The 10,070-nt window shown below is 40.1% G+C and overlaps 1 pseudogene; it reads right to left on the reverse strand.

Annotated features, from left to right (window-relative positions):
- Positions 1 to 1,025: 1,025 nt before the first annotated feature.
- On the reverse strand, positions 1,026 to 2,423 carry LOC125401183 (26S proteasome non-ATPase regulatory subunit 4 pseudogene; annotated as a pseudogene).
- Between the last annotated feature and the right edge of the window lie 7,647 nt (positions 2,424 to 10,070).

A 10,070-nucleotide genomic window follows, 5' to 3' on the forward strand; every position in this document is an offset into this window, starting at 1 on the left:
CCATGCTCAGCCTCTAGCACCTGCCTGAAAAGCTGGGCATTATACTGTAAACTTCTAATCTCAGCAATGGGGAAGCAGAGACTAGTGGATTCCTAGGACTTTCTGGGCAGACAGCTCAGTCTAATCAGGGAGCCGTAGGTTCCAGGGAGAGATCCCATATCAAATAAACCAAGTAGATGGCTCCAAAGGAGACCCCATGATGCAAACATACCTGCACATGACCACTTGCCCCACAAACACAAGCACATACCCCCAAAGATGGAATCCTCTAAGCTGTTATTCCTGTTTGTGCTGCATACTTACATTCTGTTCTATTAGTTTTTGTGATCTCACGCTACTAGGCACTTTGTTTAAATAGAATCATGAAATATCATTCTTTCCTGCCTGGATTATTTCATTTAGCACAGTGTCCTGCTGGCTCACCCATGTTCTGGTGTGTTGTCAGGATTTTATTCCTTCCCAAGACCCGGTGTGTATTTTGTTTGTTCACTCACTGACGTTTGTAATGATGCTGGTTTTTGGTTTATGTGAATCGCGCTGCTGGGAACACTGATGTACAAGAATGCACCCACGTCCCTGACTCCTGTACCGCATGTACGCAGTTGGGAAATGCTAGCCATGTTGTCATTTCACATCTCAGAAACATAGACCATTTAAATTAAAAAAAAATACAGCCTCTCTAATGTGTACTGTGGCAACTAACAATCTTAGCAGAAATGCACAAAGAAGGACTCTAACCTGTGTTCTTCCCAACACTCGCTGCCTTCTCCTCCAGTGACATTTGTGACCTTCCCATGTCTGAAGAGGCAACTTGGGCTTTGTTTCCCTAATTGCTAGTGAGTCTGAACATCTCTTAAGAGCATCTCTTTTTGTCACTCGGATTTCTATTTCAGCCTATCATTGCTTCATAGACTTCATTGTTTCCAGTTGAACAGTATTCTAGCTTTCAATTCATTATAGGATTTTCTTCCATTCCATGAGTAGATTTTCTTTCTGTTGTTAGTAGGCTTTATGCATAAAAGGTTTTATTTTTTTTCTTTTTCTTCTTCCTGCTTTTTTTTTTGAAACAGGATTTCTCTGTGCAAGAGCCCAGCCCCCCCACCCCTTTCTGGCACTCGCTTTGTAGACCAGACTGGTCTGGAACTCACAGAGATCCACCTGCCTCTGCCTCCCAAGTACTGGGATTAAAGGTATGCAATGTTTTTTGTCTGTTTTTTTGATTTTTGTTTTATTTGTTTGTTTTTAGGCAAAAGAGAAAAACTTGGCAAGCTTTCTTCAGATTTTAAAGGCTGCAGAGAACACATCCATGACTGTATCCAACCCCATCTCTACAGTCCCCTGGACAGACTCAGGTAGCCTCCCTCCAGTCTCACTCTTGTCTTCTCTTCCTTGTCCTTCCTGCGATCCTTGGTGGCCTAAGAGCCTACAGAGCCCATTGCATTTCTTACAGCTTCATTGTTGGGATGCACACCTGGAAAGTTCTCCAGGACACCCTGAAGGAATTCTGGGTCTTGCATCACATCATAGTCATCCTTTTGACTGGCTCCGATGAGTCCATGGCTGAGCTGGCATCGACATCTTCTGACTCTGCTTGGTTAAACCCTGCTCCCTGAGGGACATCTACATGGCAAAGGCAATTGGCTGACTCTCAGTCATGGTAGTCAGGAAGACTAACATGGCCAAACTCCTGCTTGCTGATGGTCATCTTCAGGAAGTCGTGTCCAAGTCTTCAGTCCCAGATATAATTCCAACCCCAGCTGCAGAGGCTGCAGCAGCCGCTCTTTCATAGAAACTCAAAGAGACAGGGCCAACTCAAGATCAACACTGGGGTCTACTGCAGACCCAAAGTCAATGGCACTGAGACCCAGGATGGCACTGCCTTCGGTGGCCAGAATAGGAGAAGCGATGAGGGCGTCAGTCAAGCTGGGTCCAGGGGGCACTGTCGGCTGATGTGATCCGGTTCTGTCCTTGCTATTCAGTGTGCTCACAAAGACTGTCAGCTTCTGTGTGTTCACTTCCTCTTTCCCAGAATTGATGACTTCATTCACTTTTTTTTTTCTTGAGGCATTTGGCTAGTTTCAGTAGCTATTTCTCCTTGTTCTCCATGGGATTATTCACCAAGGCAATGACGTGTATCTTGTGAATCTTGCCCTGCCAGTGCTTCAGAGCCAGATGGACCACTCGAATGCCCATGCAGAAGGTGATTTTGCCCTTGGGTTGACAGTATGAAGCTTGGAGCGGATGTGGCCGGTGTCAGGGATGAGTGTGGTCAACACTTCACAGTCATTGGCCAGTGTGATGAGGCCCATGTTGTTCTCAAAGTTGCTCGGGCCTTTGAGTTCAAGAGGTAAGATAAGGGCACTGTGCTGGGCTAGCAGCTGGGTGGAAATGAAGTCTCCATTCCGTATGTACTACTGACTGTTGTCCACAACAAACCGACACCCTCTTGCCACCTTCCCTCTGCGGACTGGCTCTAGTACTCTTGTCTATTTGTTAATATTTATTTTTATTATTTTAAAATTATGCATATGCAGGGGTATTTTTGTATGTGAATATTTGTCAATTTTAATATCACTCAGAGTGACTGTCCCTTCTCTGTTGAACAGCCCTGGTTACCTTCTCAAAAATCACCTGGTTAAGCATGTCAGGGCCTGCCTCTGAGCTTGGCCCTGTTCTGCAGTTTCTCATGTCTAGCTTTATGCCACCTTGATTTTTGAAGTCAGGAAGAGCAAGGACTCTGATTTCATTTCAATGTATAAATCTCTTCTCTCTTTGGTTAAGTTCACTTTATCTTTTATAAATACTAGTGGAGTGGTTTCTTCTTGTTTTTTAGTGTAAGAAAATGTAACTGAGTGTTACAACTATTCTTTACTTTTCTCTTCAGCCCAAATTATTTAACTTCTTGTTCTGTGGTCTTCCTACATTTCCATGCTGATCCTCATGTGTAGAATTAGTGCTTACTACACAAAAGCTATATTCTTTGGGTTCTTTCTTTCTTTCTTCTTTCTTTCCTTTTTTCTTTCTCTTTTTCTTTCTTTCTATTTTTAAAATCTATTTATTTATTTACTTTAGTTTTCAAGACAGGGTTTCTCTGAGTCACAGCTCTGGCTGCCCTGGAACTCTTTGTAGACCAGACTGGCACTGAATTCAGAGACCCGCCCGCCTCTGCCTCCTGACTACTGGAATTAAAGGCCTGCCTATCATACCTGGCCAAAGTCTGTGACACTTATAATCTGTTTTAGAGGGTCTGAGATGAACATATTGTCAGAAATGTAATCAATGAAAGTGAAAATATTCATATATGTATTATATTATAGATTACTGACTTAATGAATGACTTAAAATTTTAATTTGCAAATCTATACATTATTTAAAGTAATGTACTCACAGCAATGGTTCACAAAACTGTTATTATTTGGGTATAGAAGATTTTACTATGGACTTATACACTGTATTCAATTGGGCTCACCCATAACCTTTAACTTGAAAGAGAAGTAAAAGCAGTAATGTGCCACATTCTATTGTTACTTGTTCATCTAGGCAATAGACATGTTTTTAGTTTAAAAAGTAAGTGATTTACACCCCTGGGTCAAGGAAGAAATAAAGAAAGAAATTAAAGTCTTCCTTGAATTTAATGAAAATAAAGACACAACATACTCAAACCTATGGGACACCATGAAAGCAGTGCTAAGAGGAAAGTTCATAGCACTAAGTGCCCAATTAAAGAAAACGGAGAAAGCACACATTGGAGACTTCACAGCACACTTGAAAGCTTTAGAAAAAAAAGAAGCTGATTCACCCAGGAAGAGTAGAAGACTGGAAATAATCAAACTGAGGGCTGAAATCAACAAAATAGAAACACGGAAAGCAATCCAAAGAATCAATGAAACTAAAAGATGGTTCTTGGAGAAAATCAACAAGATCGACAAACCCCTATCTAAACTAATCAAACGGCAGAGGGAGAACATGCAAATTAATAAGATCAGAAATGAAAAGGGGGACATAACCACAGACACAGAGGAAATTCAGAGAATCATTAGATCTTACTACAAAAGCCTGTATGCCACAAAATTGGAAAATGTAAAAGAAACGGACATTTTTTTAGATAAGTACCATATATCAAAGTTGAACCAAGAACAGGTGAACAATCTAAATAGACCTGTTAGTCACGAAGAATTAGAAGCTGTTATCAAAAATCTCCCTACCAAACAAAGCCCAGGACCAGATGGTTTCAATGCAGAATTCTACCAGAACTTCCAGGAAGAGCTAATACCTATACTCCTTAATGTATTCCACAATATAGAAACAGAAGAGTCATTGCCAAACTCCTTTTATGAAGTACAGTTACTCTGATACCAAAACCACACAAAAACACAACAAAGGAAGAGAATTACAGGCCAATCTCACTAATGAACATCGACGCGAAAATTCTCAATAAAATACTGGCAAACCAAATCCAAGAACACATTAGAAAAATTATCCATTATGATCAAGTAGGCTTCATCCCAGAGATGCAGGGATGGTTCAACATACGCAGATCTATCAATGTAATCCATCATATAAATAAACTGAAAGAAAAAAAACCATATGATCATTTCATTGGATGCTGAAAAAGCATTTGACAAAATTCAACACCCATTTATGATAAAGGTGTTGGAGAGATTGGGGATACAATGATCATACCTAAATATAATAAAAGCAATATACAGCAAGCCGACAGCTAACATCAAATTGAATGGAGAGAAACTCAAAGCCTTTCCACTAAAATCAGGAACACAACAAGGCTGTCGACTCTCTCCATACCTCTTCAATATAGTGCTTGAAGTTCTAGCAATAGCAATAAGACAACATAAGAGGATCAAGGGGATTCGAATTGGAAAGGATGAAGTTAAACATTTGTTATTTGCAGATGATATGATAGTGTACATAAGCGACCCCAAAAACTCTACCAAAGAACTCCTACAGCTGATAAACACTTTTAGTAATGTGGCAGGATACAAGATCAACTCCAAAAAATCGGTTGCCCTTCTATACACAAAGGATAAAGAAGCAGAGAGGGAAATCAGAGTAACATTACCTTTCACTATAGCCACAAATAGCATCAAATATCTTGGGGTAACTCTAACCAAGGAAGTGAAAGACCTATTTGACAAGAACTTTAAGTCTTTGAAGAAAGAAATTGAGGAGGATACCAGAAAATGGAAAGAACTCCCCTGCTCTTGGATTGGGAGAATCAACATAGTAAAAATGGCAATTCTACCAAAGCAATCTATAGATTCAATGCAATTCCCATCAAAATCCCAACAAACTTCTTCACAGACCTTTAGAGAACAATAATCAAGTTTATATGACAAAACAAAAAACCCAGGATAGCCAAAACAATCTTATACAATAAAGGAATTTCTGGAGGCATTACCGTCCCTGACTTCAAACTCTATTACAGAGCTACAGTATTGAAAACAGCTTAGTATTGGCATATTGACAGAGAAGTCGACCTATGGAATCGAATCGAAGACCCAGATATTAACCCACAAACCTATGAACACCTAATTTTCGACAAGGGAGCTAAAGGTATACAATGGAAGAAGGAAAGCATCTTTAACAAATGGTGCTGGCATAACTGGATTTCAACCTGTAGAATAATGAAAGTAGATCCATATCTATCACCATGCACAAAACTCAAGTCCAAATGGATTAAAGACATCAACATTAATCTGTCCACTTTGAACCTGATAGAAGAGAAAGTGGGAAGTAGTCTACAAGATATAGACACAGGAGACCACTTTCTAAGTAGAACCCTAGTAGCACAGACAATAAGAGAATCAATGAATAAATGGGACCTACTGAAACTGAGAAGCTTCTGTAAAACAAAGGACACTGGCACTAAGACAAAAAGGCTACCTTCAGACTGGGAGAAGATCTTCACCAACCCCTCATCAGACAAAGGTCTGATCTCCAAAATATACAAAGAACTCAAGAAACTAGACACTAAAACTCTAATTAACCCAATTAAAAAATGAGGTACTGAACTGAACAGAGAATTCACAACAGATGAACTTCGAATGGCCAAAAGACACTTAAGGTCATGCTCAACCTCCTTAGCGATCAGGGAAATGCAAATCAAAACCACTTTGAGATCCCATCGTACACCTGTCAGAATAGCTAAACTCAAAAACACCAATGATAGCCTATGCTGGAGAGGATGTGGAGGGAGGGGAACACTCATCCATTGTTGGTGGGAATGCAAACTTGTGCAGCCACTGTGGAAATCAGTGTGGCGGTTTCTCAGGAAACTGGGAGTCAACCTCCCTCAGGACCCAGCAATTCTACTCTTGGGAATATACCCAAGAGATGCCCTATCATACTACAAAAGTATTTGTTCAACTGTGTTCATAGCTGCACTATTTATAATAGCCAGAACATGGAAACAACCTAAGTGTCCCTCAATAGAAGAATGGTTAAAGAAGGTGTGGAACATATACACATTAGAGTTTTACTCAGCGGTAAAAAACAATGACATCTTGAATTTTGCATGCAAATGGATGTAAATAGAAAACGCTTTACTGAGTGAGGTAACCCAGACCCAAAAAGAGGAATATGGTATGAACTCACTCATAAGTGGATTCTAGCCATAGTTAAAGGTCTTTGAGTCTATAATTTGGGATCCTAGAGAAGCTAAATAAGAAGCTGAACCTGAAGAAAATCATATAGTTATCCTCCTGGATATTAAAAGTAGACAAGATTGCCAGGCAAACTTGGGTGCACGGGGCGTGGGAGGTGGAAGTAAGGAGAGATGGTTAGGGAGAGGGGAGAGGGGAAGGATTGGGGATGGCTTGGGGGAATGGGATGGGGGGAGGGAGGAAGGAAGGATATGGGATCAGGGAAGTTTATATCTCAACTAAGGGAGCCATTTTAGGGTTTGCAAGAGACTTGATTCTGGAGGGGTTCCCAGGCCCAAGAGGAGGTCCACAAATTGTTCCCTGGGCAGCAGAGGAGAGGGTGCCTGAACTGGGCTTGGCCCATAACTATACTGATGAATATTTTGCATGTCACCATAGAACCTTCATCTGGCGAAGGATGGAGATATAGAGACACATATTGGAACACTGGACTTAAAACCCTAGGTCCAAATGAGAAGCAGAGGGAGGGAGAACGTGAGCAAGAAAAGCAGAACCTTCATCAGACAATGGATGGCGATAGAGATGGAGACCCACATTGGAGCACTGGACTGAGCCCCCAAGGTCCAAATGAAGAGCAGAAGGAGGGAGAACATGAAAAAGGAAGTCAGGACCGCGAAGGGTGCATTCACCCACTGATACAAGGGGACTGATCTAATGAGAACTCACCAAGGCCAGCTGGACTGGGACTGAATGAGCATGTGATCAAACCGGATTCTCTGAATGTGGCTGACATGGGGGCTGACTGAGAAACCATTGACAATGGCACTGGGTCTTGTTTCATTTGCATGTACTGGCTTTTTGGGATCCTGGTCTGTTTGGATGCTCACCTTCCTGGACCTGGAGGGAGTGGGGAGGAACTTGGACTTCCCACAGGGCAGGAAACCCTGACTACTCTTGGGACTGGTGAGGGAGGAGGAGAGGGAGTGGGGGGAGCGGGAGGGTATTGGGAGGAGGGGAGGAAGTGGAAATTCTTATAATTAAATAAATAATTAAAAAAAAAATCTGTAGCAAGCTGGGCAGTGGTGGCGCACACTTTTAATCCCAGCACTCAGGAGGCAGTGGCTGGTGGATCTCTGAAAAAAAAAAAAAAAGAAAAAAAAAGAAAGTGATTTAAAAATTCAACCAAAATTTGGCCAGAATTACACAAAAGAAACCTATGAAACAATTTTAGTTATAATTATAAATATAAAACAATGAAACATACAATTATAAATTTCTGATCATTTGAAAGAGAAATGTGCCAAATAAAGTCCATTTAAGATTTATTACTATTTAAAAATCTGTGAAAATGTGTGTCTGCATTGAGTCTGCACATGTGAGTTTATGTGCTTGCCGGGGCTAGAGTCCTTTAATCTCCCAACGCTGGAGTTATTAAAGGTTCTAACCCTTCTGATGTGGGTGCTGGGAATGGAACCCAGATTGTTTACAAGAGAAGCAAGTGATCCTAGACACCTGAGCCATCTGCCATCTCTCTATTCTCCAAATAACGTTCTATTTCTACCCATACTTAGGTATGTGATTTGACTATGGTTTGCTACATCTTATGTCCATGAGAAAAGTATCTCAAAAACAGGTTTATAGGTGTTGAAAGGCATTTATAAACATAACACTTATCATTGAATTGAAATTTAATCTTTATACAGGGGACGTCTCTTTTACGCTTAGCAACAGCTAATGTCTGCTCAGTAGTTAAATCAGAAGAATGCCATTAGCCAACCACAATCTAGAATTCTTCATCAATGCTGAGTAACATTAAAGGGACCACTATTATTAATCACTATATCTAAATAACCGTGGCATATGCAAGCACTAATTTGACTTTGGAAACCAAATGATAATCTATTAAAAAAAAACTAAAGGAAAATAGTTAAGGAACACTGCCAACCACCAAGTTGCTATACAGAATGCAAGCATATTTTATATGGACCCTGAACAAGAGTCAGAAACAGATGAACAGTTTAATCACGGGGATAGATTGTATTTTCCGTCTGTTTCTTTCATAAACATAAATTGCTTCCTGGACTCACTCTATTTCATTGCATGGATATATGTTTGAGACAGAGTGGCAGTACTTTAGCTATCACAGTTTTATCTTATACTTTATTTGGCAGAGAAATCTCAAATTCCCCCACCTGTTCAAAGACTATCCAAAGGTACTTTGCTGCTTGCTGGTGGCCATGTCGGAGGAGCAGCGGATGGCAACTAAAGTTCAAGTGTCAACCCTCCAGGAGGGAAATCTCTGATGGGTGAATCTCACATAGGCAAGGCCCTGACACCACAGACTCCACAATGTCTTTTCTTTCTGCTGCACTTTTGCATGTTTACCGCTGTCATCTTTCTCTAGTATCTGACATGGTATGAATAGAAGTGGGAAAATCCCTGCTTCTTATATAAAATTGTAGCAATTTATAATAAAATTGTTCCATGCTAGCCCAGAATGGGGTATAATAAAGGTTTGTTTATTTGGGGTAGACTCAAAAAAAGGCAGTGATCAGCAGTCCTCTGTGTAAGCGGGGAACTGGAACCAAATTGAGCAGTCAAGAGGCCCGTGCACACTTAATGTCTATATTTATAATACATGAAACCACACCCAAAGTGGGTCAGTATCTTAAAGGCTATTGACTGAAGGAGTTCTCACAGCATATAATGTAGTGTGTTTAATTCATATAAACATCCTGTTCTACTGGACATTTTTGCCTGTGGATTATTGTGAATTGATTTTTTTCATAAGCTGTACTGTCTAATTGACAATGTTAATGTTAGTTTAAATAGAGTTTTGATGATTTAGATAATAAATCAAGGAAATGACACACAGCTAGAACACATGAGTTTCTATTGAAGAGCCATATACACTGTATATCTTAGGTCAATGATTAAGAAAAACAATTGAGTTCCAGTAGTCCAGATAGTTTAAATTCTTCTAATCTTAAAGTTGGAGGGCTTGTTTACAGGTTTCAGAGTGCATCATAGCCGAAACAAAGGTTTGAAAATGACTTAAAGGTAGACTAAGGTGATTTTGTCAAATAGCTTTGAGGTGAAAAACCCAAGAAGACAATCTGAAGCTTTAGAAAGACACATAGTTGGGTGAGGAACTCTTTAAGGTCAAGGAGCAAGAACAAAACAGCCCAATTATTACTGGTTGATTTTTTTTGTGATCAAAGATGATGACTAACTCCTTGTACCCATTTTTGCCCCCAATCTCCTGATGAGAAAAAATACTGATGAGTGGGTATGCACCCCAAAGATTTAAAGTAGAGTTGACTTATCGTTTTCCATGTATAAAAGTTTAGGTTTGTGATTACTTTAAGATTCCTTATAAGATTACCTTTTAAGATAATTTATAAAGTGATTGATTCTTTCTTTGCCAGCAAAAGAAATGGCTGAAAAAAT

The sequence above is a fragment of the Myodes glareolus genome, chromosome 8, assembly GCF_982192425.1.
Source record: "Myodes glareolus chromosome 8, mMyoGla1.1, whole genome shotgun sequence".
NCBI lineage: Eukaryota > Metazoa > Chordata > Mammalia > Rodentia > Cricetidae > Myodes > Myodes glareolus.